Here is a 17,480-nt window from a genome sequence, read left to right as displayed (position 1 = left end):
TTGTGGTCCTTTGGTGGACCTTTCATAGGTTCATAGGTTTCTACTTTAACCTATGAACTATTAACATCTGATATCTGTGACACGGTCTCAGTTTTGTATTTTAGTTCACTAGTTCTTCTTCTTCAGTTGTGATCTGTTCTTTCCTTTCATAACTGTCTGTGGTTATCTTAATGAGGACACATTTACACCTGCAGTTTGCTGCCGATATCTGCTTAGGCATGAAAATGAGTGTAATAAAAACACATAGGCAGGTCCATACCGAGGGCTGTAAAAGGACCCAGATGTTTTTACAACTCTGCAGAATGCTGGAAATTTCACATACAGTCTTCAACAACATGCTGTTGCGCTTTAATTGTCCAGAGCGTACAACTGGAACTATCTAAACTTCCTTCCTGCATATTTCTGCCTCTTTCACACTGCGACTGTGTGTTTCTTGTATTTGATACATTGCATGGACAATTTTCCAAACACATGCTACACTTTGGGACTTCTTATTGAGTCCCAAAAGAAGAAGTGCTGTTTTTGAGTTATGGATTAGGTTTAGGACTGAGGTGTAAGTAGAGTTTAGGATGCGTTTAGTGTTAGGTATGAACTGGTTTAGTGTTAGGTATGAACTGGTTTAGTGTTAGGTATGAACTGGTTTAGTGTTAGGTATGAACTGGTACTGATTAAGTAAGGTAAGGGTCAGAGTTAGGTTTTAGAAATGAATGAAAAATGAAAGCAAGCCAATGCAAAGTCCTTACGAAGATAAAAAGACGTAGTCTGTGTGAGAGGGGGGGAGAAAAAATAGGAGGACAGAAAGCTTCAGATAAGTCATACAATATCCTCACAGATAGTATATGTCCGCTCAGCTGCAAAACACTCTTAGCAGATGAGGTTTTGGTTTAGCACCACAACATTTCTCTTCATGCACTGTAACACATCATTGTTCACTTAGTGGTTAAATATATCTTCTGACAATTTTAGTCCGTGGTCCCAGCTCAGTTTTTCTTTTCTTTTCTCAGCCCATCCCTTTTCAGCCGAGCCTGACTCGTCTCATCTTTACCCGCTTTTCAATTTACTTCTCATTAAATCTTTTATCTCGCTGAATTTCATGTTCCTGAAACGGTTTTAGTTGTCTGTCATTTCTTTTTTCTTTTTTTCAGCTTATCACACTGAGTCCTTTGTGTCAAACAACTAATTTTTCCTCATGAAGAAAGTTAGAAAAGTGTATTTCAAAAACCCTAAATTTATCATGAGATTAAAATACAACTGTGTGACAACTTTGTGACATCCACAGTGCGTTCTCCGCTACGTGTGATACGGTGTGAGATTTCCCCGACTGTATAAAGCATCGTTATTATGGTAGCAGCACATTTAAGTTCTGTGAGCCGCATGGAGAGGCTGGCTGCAGCGGTGACAGGTAATCAATGAGGTGTGCACCAAGGACACCTCATTGATATATATATATATATATATATATATATATATATATATATATATATATATATATATATATATATATATATATATATATATATATATATATATATATATAGAATGTTCAGGCTGCTGCAGTTCAAATACAAAGAGAATTTGTGATGTGGAATTGTATTTAGAAATGAAGTTTAAGAAGGAAAAGAAAGAAAAAATGCCAGCAGTGACTCAATGCAATATAGTTTTGATGTAGTTGGAGCAAAACTGATTAAAATGAACAACTTCAGCCTTCTGGGCTTTGGCATTAATAATAGACAGCAAAACTTTAGACTTCTTTGTGTGGTTGGTTTTTTGTATGTTTGCTTTTTTAATTCTCTCTGTATAATGGAGCTGGGATAAATATACATTAGTGATACTCTGTCTTTGCAGAAAACCCCTCACCTGCATTCTGATGCTGCTGGCAAATACAAGTATGACAGTTTCACCAACACAGTAAAGCTAATAATTGCTGCCGCTGTATGTAAAGTATAGGAGTAATTGAGGTCAAGGTGTGTCTTGAAATGTAGTTCAGTGAGATTGCATAATTTTGATTATCATCAGAATGTGTGTTCAGGATTTTTGATGAAATCTGCTCATCTTCAGTAACTAGTTTTTACTTTGGGTCACATTAAGGTCATGAATGTTCTCACACGGCCTGGTGTGTCAGAATGAACTGATAAAACTACTTAAAGAAAACTGTTAGAATGTTACAAGTTTCTCTACATTTGATTAAAATTAAATATTGAACGTAACACTGCACAAATAAATGCTGATTTGACTTGTAATATAATATTTGTTCTCTTAAAGTTCTATTTCTGAGTCCCTTCAGAGTCTGGAGGAAATAGTTGTGGCGTACCGGATTTGGCCCTTGGGCCTTCAGTTTGGCACGTGTCTTAAGTCATGCAACTCTTTGCTAAGATCAGCTAAACTAGGTTCCTTAAATAACTATCCTTCCCTTTATGATGGAAAAATGTCCAGAAAGAATAATGAGCAAACAGAGAGGCTGTGAAGAAAGCCTGTGCTGCAGTTGGACTTTGGAAAGGCAGATATTTTTAGTACTTTCTGCCAGTGACTATCAAACATGTGCTGTGTCATTCAGGTCTGCGAGCTGCTTCCTCGTTCACAGAAACGACAGAGTTGATGGAGTTTCGCTGCCAGCCTTTCCCACCCACGTGGTCAGACGAGAAGGGAAGCTCTGGCGGAGCCAGCCGGGTGGTTTTCTCTGTCTCCAGTCGACTGATGATCTGCTTCCAAAGCGGATCGACACAAAAGTTGTTAAAGCTGCTGGGAAATGATGCCAGTGGTGGAAACTGAAGCGCTTGGGGTTAGCTTGATCAGCTCTGACGGATGAGTGATAAGGAGGTGAAAAACTCCAAATACTAAAGAAAATATAACAGTTTTGTTTTTGTTTTTAGTTAGATGCATGTATGCTGGAAACTTTCACTTTTTAACCAGTTCATATTCAAAACATCTATGCGTGGAAGTGAAGTGCGGTTATTAGTTATTCGAGGCATCAGCTCAAGCGACGCTGGAACAAAGCAGGATGGAGAACATGAATAAAGCAGAGTGAAGTGTGAGGAGTCTCTACTATCATAAACTCTCTGTAGCTGCAACTGAGAAAGGAAGGTAGATCAGAACAAAGTGTTTCATCTGTATTTTCCAACCAGAGTCCAATATGGCTCTAAGTTAAACTTAGTTTGTCCCTTTAGTTTGCATTTTTATGAATGCGATAATAAAGTGCACCAATAGACTATTAAATTAAATTAAAAATCTGTGTCGGTCAGACAGAATGAGTGAGATGCACCAGTCTCCTCCCGTACCTCCACAACAAAATAGTGATAGAAGTGAAATGTTTCATGGATGTGTAACATTTCAGTACGAATATTTTCAGTCCATGTATTGAAGGTTTAGAAAACAAAAAAAAAGAAGGTCCTTAACTTTCCAAAATTTCATTACATGATACTTCAGAAAAATGCGTTTTACGCGTCGACGTCTGCGATTTTGGCAGAGATTTAAGATTTGTTTTATGCTACAGAAAAAAAAGAAAAGGTAAAGATGTGCCTAAAGCACCAGCAGCAGAAGATCCATAGCATCATATACACAACCAAGGTCATGACTGCTAATGGGTGTGAACCTTTCCTGTTTGGACATCAGAAAGAGTTTTCAATCATACTAACCCCCAAAGTACACTAAACTGCAGTTTGATACATATAGTGTGTCACACGATAAACTGATGGTGTCCCAAATCTCTGCAGCAGATGTGAATGGATCTACCAGTTGTGTGCTGAAACTGGGTTGGTGGTTCGCGGTGGAAACATATAAAACAGATAGCAAAGGTTTTGGGTTTCAAAGACTGACTGAATCAGCGCAAAAAAAATTTTTTTTAAAAATCGATCCTGCGGGTCACGGAGTCGAGCAAGTGCTGCACGGGGAAGATCGGCCCGGAAACAGGCAACTCCAGAGCCAGAACGCTGACCCCTGAGGTGAGTCAGGGAGGGACGCTGAGTTTCTTTGAGTGCATGTGTGTTTAATGTAGCACGGCAGTGGTTGCGTAAGGACCAGCTGGCTTCCTCAATTCAGCTCCGCCAGATATTTCTGACAATCTGTGCACCAGATACCGTCTTAATCAAACCTGATTCTAGTTTAAACACTCTTCTAAACAAACACATCAACTTTTTCCCCCCCTGACCTTCCTGTTGTGCGTTCAGTCCCTGCTTTTCTCTCTGAGCGCCTCTTTCCCTTCTGATGCGGCTTCAGGATGAAAAACAATGTTTGCACAGGTGTTTTACAATCAAAACCGATTCGAGCTGTTAAAGTCGCCGTAATTCCTTCGCTTCCTTTCTGGTTTTGTTGCGTTCAGCATAATAGACTCTGATTTACTTCGGCTAAGGTGTAGGCTTAGAGGAAATATATTGCTGAACCTGAGATGAGGGATGTGTTCCCAGGTTTAACTGCTGAACAGGGAGGCAGATATTTAGAGTCATGGGTCTTCCAAGATCCCAAGTGCGTTTCACTCTAAATGTTCCCCTGAAACGAGGAACATAAAATTTTATTTCATATTTATCACTAAGAGGTGCACGCCATTTAATGACCTAATCGTGACATGTGGCCTGCCGCTTCAAGATCAACAAAAATACGAGATTTAGACCAACTGAGTGTTGCAATTAATCGTATTTACTCTTTGATTTCAGTAGCTTAGAAAAATGACCTCTCGTTGTTTCTGCAGTCCTGCGTCTCAGGTCAGCAGCAAGCATTCACTGTAAGGTTGAAACGTCTGCATCTCTATTAGTGATGCTCACCTGTTGAAGCAAAGTCAGCAGAATATCACCAAAACAGCAGCTGCACATGTGTCTGTGGTTAAACAGAAAAGATAAATTTAAAAAAAGAAAGAGAGAGAGAGAGAGAGCCGTGCAAAAACTAGAAACGGAGATGACCATAGGAGAGAGAAAAGCTGGTTGACAGCTGTTTACTTTCAAAAATATCTCTTTTCTGCAGATGTTTCCAAGCACACCGACGATGAAAAGAGACGCAGGACAGTGCAGGAAGTCCAAAGAGAGAGTCAGAACCATATATTTTTTTTTTTATGTTTTGATTTTGAGTTTGTGGAGTAAACTCAGTGGAGTTTACTTGTGCAGTGAAAGGCCTGCGTGTTTGAAAACTGGAAGGACTGACAGCAGGCGAGCGTCTGGACCAGAGGCCATGTTACGTCTCTACGTTGTGTTTGTGATGCACCAAACAGGCCAACAACCAGCTTAAACAATTTACAGAGCACAGGATGTCTCTGGAAGACAGCGAATAACTTCAATGGTGGTCAGCTGGATCTTAAAGGTAATTATGATGGTGATGATAATGTATCAGATCTCTCCTGATTGTTTTGAGTGTTGATGTCGTCGGTTTGCAGATGTGAATTTGCGTCCAGCTCCACCTCTACCACAAACGTTCAGCATAAAATTTGCACGCTCTAATTTCTTAAAAGCATAACAATCTTAGTGTCTTCTCTGAAAATGTCTTTTTAAGGTTTGCCGCATTTACTCAATGGGACATTCGGTTTGTATAGAAAATCGTCTCAAAAAACATTTAGTTTGTCAAAAACACTGACTTCATAAACAGGGGCGGATCTAGAAAAATATTTATGGGGTGGCAAGGACTTTTTCAGGGGTGACAGCATATATATATATATATATATATATATATATATATATATATATATATATATATATATATATATATATATATATATTTTTTTTTTTTTTTTTTTGCATTAAAAACAATACGAAATATTATTTTTAACTTGCATTGTTTCAAAATGAGCTTCATGTAGCACCAAGGCTTAAATACAATTTCTTAATGTAGTATAGTTAATTATTTTTACGTCTTTCATTCTCCTGCTAATTGATATGCATTACTGATATGCATATCAATTGACATGCATTGTGTCCAGAAAACCATTTTATCCCAATACAGGACAAGGAGTAATCTGTCACATATTAGTAGCGCCATCATTTGTTATTGGATATACGACTTAAAATAAAGATTAGAAAATTCGTACTTCTAGTCTTTGGCTACATTTCCAGTTTTGTGGATCAGGAAAGCTTCGTCTCATTTTCCACATCAGATACGCTGGCAGGAAAAACTTTAACTTTCAGGATTGTGCTTTCTGTTTAATTCTGTGGCGAGAGATCAACTTCGGCTTGTCGACTGAATCTGAAGGAAGCTTTAGCGTTTTTGAAAAGACCTTCGTCCTCTCAGGGGGAACGAAGGCAGGAAACCTGGGAAGAAGATGAAAAGTGGAGGAAATTACATAAAGCAGCTCTCAGTGCCTCTGAAATGCTTCAGATAGTCAAATAAACAAAAAATAATAATAATGAACTTGTTTATTAAGGTTTAAAAAATGTTATCCACAAACAACCCGGTCCAGTCTGGAACCATTAGCAGCAATCAATCAATTGTTCTCTGTGAGTTTTTGGACTGTGACTGTTTCCTGACTGCTAAATGTCGGTGACCCTTTAGATGAAGGCAGGATGATGAGTTGTTTTTTGCGACCTTTGACCCTGTGTTTATTGTGCAGGTTTTGCATTAATCAGGCCTGGGTGCGACCGCTGAAACATCGCCATATTCCCAGACGACAGTCTGCATGCACAACAGTGTCATTTTTGGCAAATGTTACGAGAAGCCATAAAACGTCAAAATAAAACACAGGACGATTACAGACTTCAACAAATTATCAACAGTGACAATATGTTTTTTTAAAAAAAAGGTAATCCAATCTTCTTCAGCTCCCCTCTGTCCCCTTCTATCGGCGTCGCCACGTGAGATTGCTTTTCATTGTCGCTCTTTCTTAGGTCCAGAATTCTTCATTGCAATTCCACATGTGTCTGAATCTGAAAACAGGGCTGATAACAGGCGTATGAATAAATAGGCCCTGTCACTGAGCAGCGGCGGTACATGATGCTCCTGAGATGCATTAACATAAACTGGAGTCTTTCCAGCCTCCCTCAAGCAAAACTGAGGAGGAAAGGGAAGGCTGAGGAGAGGGAAAGGCCTGGCATAAAGATTAGATTAGCACTTTAAAACATCTGTGAACTCGTCTGGTTCAAGCTACTTCTTCCCCCTCCAGATCATAGCCAGGTTTTACAGTTATTCCTCCACCTCTCTTTTCATCCCCTGGCCTTATGCATTATTTTTCATTTCTCTGGGTTTTCTCGGTCGTCAGGCTGTTCTTTTTATGTCTTATACAGAGAAATGGTATTTAGAATGTTGCCATGACAATGTGGGAGCTCCAATCATTAAAAGTTGTAACTCGGTTTTGGTATTTCTTTCAGTAGCATTTTTCTGCATTCGTGTTCTGCTCCATGTTTATAAGGTTCTCAGAAACCCAAGAGCATGACGCTGCCACCACCATGCTTCACAGTGTGGTGTTAAAATGCGTTAGCTTCTAGTTTAGTGTCCAGAAAACTAAATTCTGTGTTATTAAGACCAAACAAGCTGACTTAGTTTCATGAATGTTTCTACTTTTCCAGAGTTGAAGTCTCTGTCAGATCTTTGGGCAAAGTCCGCACAAGTTTTCATATGAGTTTTCTTCGATATTGGCTTTCACTTTGACATAAAAGAATATTTAGATTTTGCAAAAAAACACAACTAAATTGAAGATGACTTTGTATATAAAAGCAGCATTAAAGGAAAACGACGTAAGTATATAGTGCGTCCTCTGAGCTTCATTCTTTGATGGGGTGTAAAAAGAAGATGTTGCGTTTTTTTTTTTTTAAACTTCACATTTTTGAGAATCACCATTGCAATAAATGAATGTTTCCTCAGTAAAATGGCTCTGGACTGCGCCCAACAAAATAACCTGAACTGTTGTTTTAAGATCCTCTTGGAAACAGAGTCCTGGTTATTATGCAGACAGGCAGGATAATCTTAGTGATTAAGATGGAGAATATGCTCAGGAGGAGGTGGATGTCGTGGGGAAAAAAGAGGCGCTGCAGGGTCACTTTTAAAAATATCATAAAAAGCTTTACAAACATATCCACACTTTTTTGTTGTTGTCACATTACAGATACAAACTTTAGTGTGTTTTTCTGGAATTTTGTGTAATATGAGTCTGACAAATTAGGGCAAATTTGTAGGAGGAAGGAAAAAGATATGCAGATATGCTTTTACCACATGTCTGCATCAGCCTTGCAAATCTGGAGACTGAAAATTTTCCCACTAGTCTTTACAAAGTAGTTCCAGCTCAGTCAGACTGGGTGGAGAGCGTCTGTGAGCCACGCACAGATTCTAGCATGGGGATACTTTTGATGTTAGCTCTTTGAATAGCTTCCCTTAACCAGCTAAACAAAAGCAGCCCCACAGCATGATGCTGCCTCCACTGATCCAAGGTTAGAGAAGTGTTAGTTTTTCACAACACATTGAATATTACAATAAGCCAAAAAGTTACACCACCATACATGTTTGCTGTTTCCTTATAGTTGTGTTTGGGGGGGGGGGGGGGTTGTTTTGTTTTGTTTTTTTAGATAAAATCTGGTTTAATTATTGTTAATATCATATTCAGCTCATCTTTCCATGACATGGTACTGCATGCTTTTTGTTGAGTTTCATAGATTTAATTTCTTGTGCTTTGTTTTCTGTGCATTTTGGTTTATTCTTTCATGTCAATTTCGGTCTTGTCCCCTTTAGATCCGTTTGCGTGTAGTCCAAGTCTTTGTCTTTTGTCCTCATTGAACCTGCTCAGTTCTCTCCCACAGCTGTTTCAAAATGATTTTCACGTCACACATCTCATCTCCTCTGCATTTAAGCTCCCTGCTTTCCACGGTCTTCATTATGATGCTTGTTCATTATCCTTCTGTAACAAAACTCTGATGCTTTCTTTGAACAGCTGGATTTAACCTAATATTAAATTACACACAGTTGGATTTTCTTTAGAACTGAGATAATTTCTCTGGGAAATCAGTAGCACTGAATCTGAAAGTGTTTCAGAGTAAAGGGGGTTGAATAGAAATACTTTTCAGATTTTTACTTATAAGGATTTCTCATTTGGTCTGTGACATTGCAAAATACTGAGTTTTGTGCAATTCAAACACAGACATCACACTGACACAAACACAAAAATGCAGCAGAGACTTTAAATATTATCCTTAATTCATACCATTCTGAAAAATGTTGATACCTTTTAATTCAAAATGCTGTAACAGGGACACATATTGAAGGCGTCGTACACTGTACGTCACAAAACTTGACGTTTCACAAAACGTAATTCATTTTTTAAGGTTTGGTCCTTGTTGCTTTATGCAAAGAAAACATTCAAGACAGTCATGTTTTAAACGGCTGTGTCCACTCCCACAACGAAAACATCCACAGCACAAACTCAAGGCCCGCGGGCCAAATCCAGTCCGCCAGAGGTTTTTACGTGGCCTTCTAGAAACAGGACCATTAATATAACAGTTGTGTGTTTAAGTGTTATTTTATCAGTAAAATCACAGCAGCTTTATCTATTTTCTGCCAAATTATATCAAGGTAAAAGTAATTACTCATCTAAATGCAAAGGTGGCTATTTATTCGTATTTTGTTGGTTTGTTAATGGGTTATATCAATACGTGTGACCCTGCAAAGACATTCTTGACCTTACTGCGTAATTTGAAACCGCTGAGCTATAACAAGGATGAGTCATGCAGATGAGGTTTGTCACAAAGCTCAGCTTGAGCATAGTCAAAGTTTAAATAACCCTAACAAACGCCTTCCTCTCACTAAAATAAACATCTAACTTTCTTTTCTCAACCAAACTCTCCTCAAATGGGCGGTTTCTTCCGTTTTACGACCCAGTGATTTCTGTTGCACCTTTTGACTGTTGTTCTGATGATCAGTCCCTCCAACAAAGTCTGTTCTCATTACATTGTGCACCCTGTGGGAAGGAAACATCGACCGCGGCTGGTGGAAGAATGTTTCCTCCACTCCACTGTTACAGTGAGTCGGCATCCAGCAGCGTCAGCTGTAACTCCAAAGGGAGGAAGGGCGGGAACAGCATCGAGACAAAGCGATAGATAGACTGATATATAGATACACCCTCTAATCTTCACTGGTGGGCTGCTGGGGAAGCAGTTATTTTCTCTGTTGACAAATGAGGAGATGAGCTGAAGCCCTTGAGGGACCAGAGGAATGCCAGCCCAGAGCCACAAGTTTGAACTTCATTTATTTCTGAACAACTGCTAAAAGTTTCACCCACACAAATGTCTGTTTAGTGGTTCTTTAGTGGATGAGAAAGGTGCACGCTAAACGTTTTGCTTGTTTTTGTAAAATGTGTTTGATGTCCCGTTACGTATTGCTTTTGTTCTTGCCTTGCAACTTTTAGATCATCGCAATGTTTAATCAAGAAAATAATGAACCAGTCATCAAATTATTTCTTTTTTCTGGATGGAAAAGAATCACCAGTGTGAGAAGTTACTTCATCTGCTGTTGAATCGTGAATTAACACTGATCAACATCTGGGTCCATCTCATGAGCCAGTCTGACAACATGAAATAGGGTAAAATAAATAAAAAATTAAAAAAGCAACACATTGTGCTTTTATCTAAACGAGCTGAAGAACGCGTCAGAAACAAAGTGGCCTTTCAGTCTGTAAGGGGTTACAAAATCATTTGTAATTCTAGTGAACCACAATGAGCTCCTTTATCCACAAATGGAAGAAACACATAATGGTGGTGAACCTTCAGTGGTCAGCCTAACAAATTTTCTCCAAGAGGAAGTCAGACAAGAGATCGGCATCAAAACAACATTCAGAGCCCTGCAGGCCTTAGCTAGGGTCAGTGTTCATGACTCAATCATAAGAAAGAAACTGGGCAAATATCCACCAGAGAAGCCAAAACCGCTAATGATGAAAAAGGATACAACGACCCACCTCACGTTTCCCTAAAAACATCCTGGTAAGAGTTTTGGGGAAATGTTTAGTGAGCTAACTTTTAGGAAGACGTTCATCAGGCTCCAGACCAACACGGCATTTCAGAAAAACATTATAGGTGAAACATGGTGGTGGTGGTGTGATGGTCTGGTGCTGCTCTGCTATTTCAGGGCCAGAATGACTTGCATTAAGTGGTGGAAACTCAAATTTAACTTTTTACCTGAAAACCCTGAAGAGGAGTGTCGGGTCGACATAGATTGTGACCCTAAATCCAAGGTGCCCTTAGATTTTTGCATTTTCTAAAGTGAGAAAAACTCCCTGCCAGTTGTCTGAGAGGCTTGTTGTTTCCATCACTTATTATGGAAAAATGTAATTGCTCCCTAAAACTAAGAACAGATTGGTTCTTAAAGTTACACAAAAGAAACCATCACTTAACAAAGGGTCATCCGCGCCTGAAAATTTGAGAGATGATCTAAAATTTACCGCTACATTTACCTGCTCACTTTAATTATGAAAAAGGACGTGGGGAAACATAGCCTAAGATAATGTAAAATATCACCTAATGGGTTAAATAGATATTTTTATTACTTTCCCAGGTGTACTTCCTCTGTCTGCTATTAATATCTCCCTCTTCCTCTGGTGCTACTATAATACAAACTTCCTTCTGATTTAAAATCCAGCGTTTAGAGACAAAATCCCCCCCGCACCCCTGCCCTGTCAAACCGAGATCAGTGGCTAACTGGAAGCCATGCCTTCTTTAAATAAAAACAAGCTGCCACGTGGTCATAAAAATTCCCAAAAACCAGATCTGATTCAACATCAGGTGTGTGTGAACTCACATGAGTGTGTGGGGATACTGTGCACCTCACATTTGGCAGATTGCAACACCAGCTAGCGAGGAAGGAAGCGGAAAGAAGCCAGCCAAGAGGCCATGGAGCGTTTCCATCCGAACGCTTACGGGACATCAGTAGAGTCTGTTGTAGTAGTGAGCGCTCTAGCAGGTGTCAGCGTTATATGTGTTTTGAAGATGGCTGGCAGCGAAGCTCAGTGAGAATCACTTCAGTATTTTTTTGACTTATCATGAAGCAGTATTATGTTTTAGTTGGAGGGGGAGACGGAGAGCAGGAGATGTCCTGATTGTGGTTTGGTAACAGGATGGAAACACTAAAAACATGTCTTATAAACATCCCTCACAGTCCATTTGAATTCATTTATTTAGGAAGCTGTTCAGGAACTCGGGTCTGGGAGGGTTGACTCCATTAAATCACCAACAATGGCAACAAGAACAGGAGGAAGGGTGAGTGCATCCATCATGTCAACATGGACAACAGAAGAGTAGGCAAGAATGCGAAGAAAGTCAGAAATTATATTTTTTTAAAAACCCAATATGAACATTTTTATTTTTTATGGCATTTTTATATTTATTTTAAAGCCGCAAGATGTAGTTTTTTATGAAAAACATGATTTCTACAAAACTGTCACAGTGTTGCGACACCATGAAACAGATCATCTGTGGGAAAAATGTGCGCTCCTTTGCCTTCTCCCGCTGGCAGAAATGTACCGCTTTCCATCATAAACAACCAATCAGAGCCTGGAGGAGGGTCTTAGTGCTGTCAATCATGTTTGTGTACATGCTGCAGCTGCACAAATGACGGAAAAACAACTTACTGTCGCAGGAAGGCTGTTTATCTGCCATCATCGGTGGTCATGCGAACTTGCCTGAGCATTCATGATTGTAGCTGGGAAAAACACAACAACAATAATCACTCCTTTTAATTAACTGGTCGATTCTCAACCAGCTATTTGTTTGTTTGTTTAAAAGTGATTAAACAGAAAATAATTAAGGAATGTATGAAGTGGATTGAAGATGAGAACCACAGATTTTTGCACCAAACTCAAATTTCCCGTAACTAATATGCATTTCAAAAGAAAAAGAGGATTTTCTTGTGGAAATCATATTTTCTTATTTCAAAATTTAAAAGAAAAAACGCATAAAATCTTGGTTTTTGTGTCAAACTGCCAAGAGTTTTAGCAGGGTGAATCTAGTCAGAGTTGTGACTATTATTTGCTAAACATTCCCAACTTTTTACCAAAGAGAAATTTTAGCACTTTCTATTGTGAGGAAGATACTGACTGTCAACACAACCTCCGCAGAACCCCAAATGTATTTCATGAACAGCAAATCAAGTATGCAAATCAGTCATGATCAACAGAATTTGACTTTTTTGACAGAAAAAACCCCACAAAACAATCTTTTAACAAGTGAACAACAAAGTGAAACAAAGTGAAAACTTATTTCTACAAAAAATGACAATGAAATAAAAATCTAACATAAATCAAATGATTGGAAATGATGAGTAATTTTTTTACAGGCTCTCTACTAGTAGTGACAGAAAGGAAATTGAGTTTTTTTTAGTCGTACACATTCCACTTTACTTTGATGCTCCTAAATAAAATTTAGTGACTAATTACCTTAAGATGTCATATTTAATTAAACACAGGTCTCAGTTCAGTCAAGGCCTCAGAGGTTCATCAGAAAAGCATTAATCAAAGAGGTCAGAGGTAACTGCTGCAGATATACAAGGCAGGAAAAACGACCTTTGTTGAAACAAAGCAAGAAATCCAGTTTGCAGTTAGGCACAAGAAATGTTACTGACACAACAAAACACTTTGTGCGATGAAAACTAAAACTGACAGCTATAATAAATTCACTCCAAAATCCCAAAGTACTTCACAACAAGAGCATACAAACTAAAACTTGGATTAAAAAAAAGACAACTTAAAGAGATAATCAATTACTAAGTCCTTATGAAAATGCATGCTGGAATAAAAATATCTACTGCACATCGCCTCAAACCCCCACCAAACTCTCCACTCCTCCATGGTGACACACGGTAGTGGCAGCATCATACGCTCAGCAATAACAGAGAATCTTTTCAGGGTTGATCAGTGGAGACAAATGCAATGCAATCCTGTAAGAAAACCTGTTGCATATTGGAAAAAACCTAAGAATGTGTTGGAGACATGACATTACAGCATGACAAGAGCCCTAAACATGCAACAAGAACTGCAATGGAGTGGTTTGGATTTGTTAGAAGTGGTCCAGTCAAAGTCCATGTCTAAATTCAACTGGGATTTTCATTGTAACTGACTGAGTTTATGGTATTTTGAAAACAAGAACAAGCAAAAATCTCCAGATGGGCAAAGCTGATAGAGACACATCACAGAAAGACTTCCCCTTGTAAATAAAGTGATTCTAGTCGTCCTGCAGAACTTTGTGCTCATCTATTTCAAGCAAAACTTTCTCACATGACTAAAAGTTGTGCAAGGTTCTGTGTAAAAATGTTGTCCTTTGAGTATTAGTAACTTTCTGACTAAAAACCTGACAATAGTTGGTATCAAAAGAAAAAATAAGACTAAACTAAAGAGGCATTATGGGTTAAAGTAAATTGCCTGGTAAAGAAGATTATACTGTCATTTTTGTATATAACTTGAGAAGCTGTTGTTGGATGGGAGGTGACCTTGACGGCAGCCTTGATCTCTCTCCGACCATCTTCTTCCTCCACCAGGTGGGAATGTGACCAGCTGGAGGAACGGGAGGGAACCAGCGGCCAGAAATGCCACTTCCTACATGCTGGTTCTCAGGGAAGTGGGAGGACTGGAAACAGGAAACTCCACTAAACACTTCACAGACAGACGGAAATGAATATTTAAAGAAATGAAGTGTGTAAATGCCTCTTGCTGTGTGTGCGTGTGCATGCGTTGGGTGATGAGGTACCAAGGGTGCATGGAGGAGAAAATCTAGACAGGAAGAGAATTACATGGAAAAAAAAAAAAAAACGTGACATCCCGCCAAAACAAGTTATGGCTGAAAAAGGAAAAATGTGGGAGAAAGGAAAGAGAGAAAAACAGATGGAGGGATTAAAAGAGGGGAGGAATGGGAGTAAAGCACAGGTGGGATGGACAGATGGGTGTTTGGGTGGATGATGGAAAATCTTTTGCCCTCCATCCTTCCTCCTTCCTCGGATGACGTGGCAGAAGATCTGAGGAGGCTGTGTTTCTCCTTAGGAAAATGTCTGATCCTGGTCAAAACCAGGTCAAGTCCTGCTCTAATTGTGCATCTCTCATATTCCATGTTGCGATTTGCTTTAAATGTTTTTAATTATTAAACTGGTGTGGATACACGGCAGCCATTAAAGAGTTCTTCAGTCCTGAGACTGATAAAAACATAATGTAAACGCTGGATAAACAGGGACGAGACACAAATCAATATTTCTCAATAGTTAGTTTCTACTGGAGGGTGTAGAAATAACAACACTAGGACCACTAACAGGCGACGTGAATAATACCGATTCTCTCTGTTTTGTGTCACATCAGTAACAATCAGTAATGTATCACGTTTGACCAGTTTTAATGTAATGAAGTCAGCCAATCCAATCGTAGTTCAAAGTTGCTCACTGTCTGAATGCTGACATTTTGTTTCCCATCAATCATCGTGAGTAAAGATTTAGGACGTTAAAGTTAAGTCAGGTTTGGGTGCAGGAGCGGGGCCGCGCCTCCACCAAACCTCTAGTCACCCAGAAGTCTACTCATACCCCCGTCCTTCACAGCCCGTCACCTTCTCTCAACCCCACCTTCCTTGACCTTTCAACCGTTCTCACCTCATCTCTCTTTCTCTTCTTCGTCCCATTAACCTCTTTCTACCCCCGTTTCCTCGCCTTGTTCAGCTTCCACACGGGGGTGGAGGGGGTCCTAGGTGGGCTTGGGAAATCCATTTCCTGAGTCTCCCCCCAGCAAGTCTCCCCAGATGACCCATCATCCTCACACCTAATCCATCCATCCCCACAAATCCTGTCTTCGCTGAAGCTTTAAGCTCATGTCTTTGTGGCGTGCTCCTTGCTGGTGAGTTGCTTTATTTGTGGATGAGTCTTTCTCTGCTCGTTGTCTCTAAATAATGCTGGAAATTTTAAGGGTTTACTGGAGAAGCCAGATTATAAAAGTCTGAAGTTGGTCCAAGAATTAATTTGAAACATGCAAGTTATATTTGCTCCCTGACATGACCGTTACCTGGCAACTAATTTTTAAAAATCTGGAAAATCAGACATTTTCAAACTGAAATTGTGTAGGAATGCTGTTTGGATTTCAAATTTGTATTTTTATTTTTTTTTTACATTGATAAACAATTAGAAAGACTAAGTTAGGTTGGAGGTTACTTTACCTCTTATTATATTTATTTAAGATGTCATTTATTCACCCAGGACAGACCCTGTGTACTAAAATACAACACACACAAGAATCTTATATTCTGCCATCTTTGTTTGCTCGACTCTAATAAACCTCTGAGGCCTAATCAGATAAAAGGGTTCTGGACACAAATCCGTGCCAGACCTTTCAGATATTTATTATCCTTTGAATAAATATCTGAATGTACTTGCTGCTTGACAATATGCACTTCTTTGTGTTGACTTATCTTGTAAAATCCAAATAAATTACAGTGAAGTTTGTTGGTGTGACCAAATAAAATGTGAAAAACTCAAAGTGAATGAAAACTTTTGCAAGTCACTGCATGGCGTGATCGCTTTTAGCTGTGACTCGGTTGTTTTTCTTGAATTTGGTGGGGAAAAAAGCTTGTTAGTAATCCTTGAAATTTAGTGTTTCTTGTAAAAAAAAAAAAAAGAAAAAAAACTCCCAAGAACACATTGCACCAGGGGAAATCCCAGCATTTAAAATGCAGTCACGCAAATTCACAAATAACTTTCCTGCTGTTGCAGAATCTTTACAAATCTTCCTCCTGCTCTCAACATCTGGTGCCACAATTTCAGCCGATATTAGTAAGTAGAAAAACATAAATGAATCCACTCAAGGTTTAATTCACAGTCCACTTACTGTGGATTCCCTATCATAACTTTTATATTAAATTCAAGCTGTCAAAAGGACCAGATACGTTCTTCCCTCTAATACTTAGTGTGTTAATGGTATCGGTGTAAAGTAAGACTTTATGAACAAAAGAGTGTTAAAAGGCGGCTGAGTCATTCATTGTTGAAAGAGGTTAATAGCCACAGTGAATTTCCATCATGATGTTGTCACTTTCTGTGCAATATCACCCAAGAAAATCGGTCATAACTCAAAGATCTGCAAAGGCTGTAATATGGAGTAGCCTGGACTCACTGAAGCAACTGTTGACCCTGGATGGAGCTAAACTGAGTTTGTGGAACAGCTTGTTACATCGTAGATGACCCTAGAAAGCACATCCACAGATGAGAAATACTCTGCTGTGTTGACCAAGTCTAAATGTCTAAAACTTGAAGTCTGCAATCAGTTTTAATGAAGCAGTCGTGAAGTGGTTCTTGTTTTAGCTCGACTGTTTCCTTAGCGAAGGGATTTAGTTAGAAGCCGTGGCGTCTGGTTTTGCCTTCAGTATCTGACTTTAATGATAATTTTTGGCTCAATTCGTGTCCTCCTCTGTTCTTGCTTTCATCTTCAGTCTGCTCTCAGCAGCAGAACGTAGGCCTCAGTGTTAGTAGCTACTGTTGCTAATAAATACAGAAGGCCTTCAGGCTTTATCCAGACACAAACCCTCAGGAGAACTGTGTGAAAACAAATGGTTTCCCTCAACGATGGCGACTGCCACGAT

General features: G+C 39.2%; 1 long non-coding RNA gene across 1 annotated transcript; it reads right to left on the bottom strand.

Moving 5' to 3' along the window:
- Positions 1–5,740: 5,740 nt before the first annotated feature.
- On the bottom strand, positions 5,741–16,429 carry LOC103474639 (uncharacterized). The gene is made up of 3 exons (XR_014090735.1): positions 13,319–16,429; positions 12,515–12,585; positions 5,741–6,224 (listed from the first exon to the last, which is right to left on the bottom strand). It is a non-coding gene; the product is annotated as an uncharacterized LOC103474639 (long non-coding RNA).
- Between the last annotated feature and the right edge of the window lie 1,051 nt (positions 16,430–17,480).

This window comes from Poecilia reticulata, chromosome 13, assembly GCF_904066995.2.
Source record: "Poecilia reticulata chromosome 13, P_reticulata-male-v2, whole genome shotgun sequence".
NCBI lineage: Eukaryota > Metazoa > Chordata > Actinopteri > Cyprinodontiformes > Poeciliidae > Poecilia > Poecilia reticulata.
The sequence above is the reverse complement of the archived record's forward strand: the minus strand, read 5'-3'. Positions and strand labels throughout refer to the sequence as shown.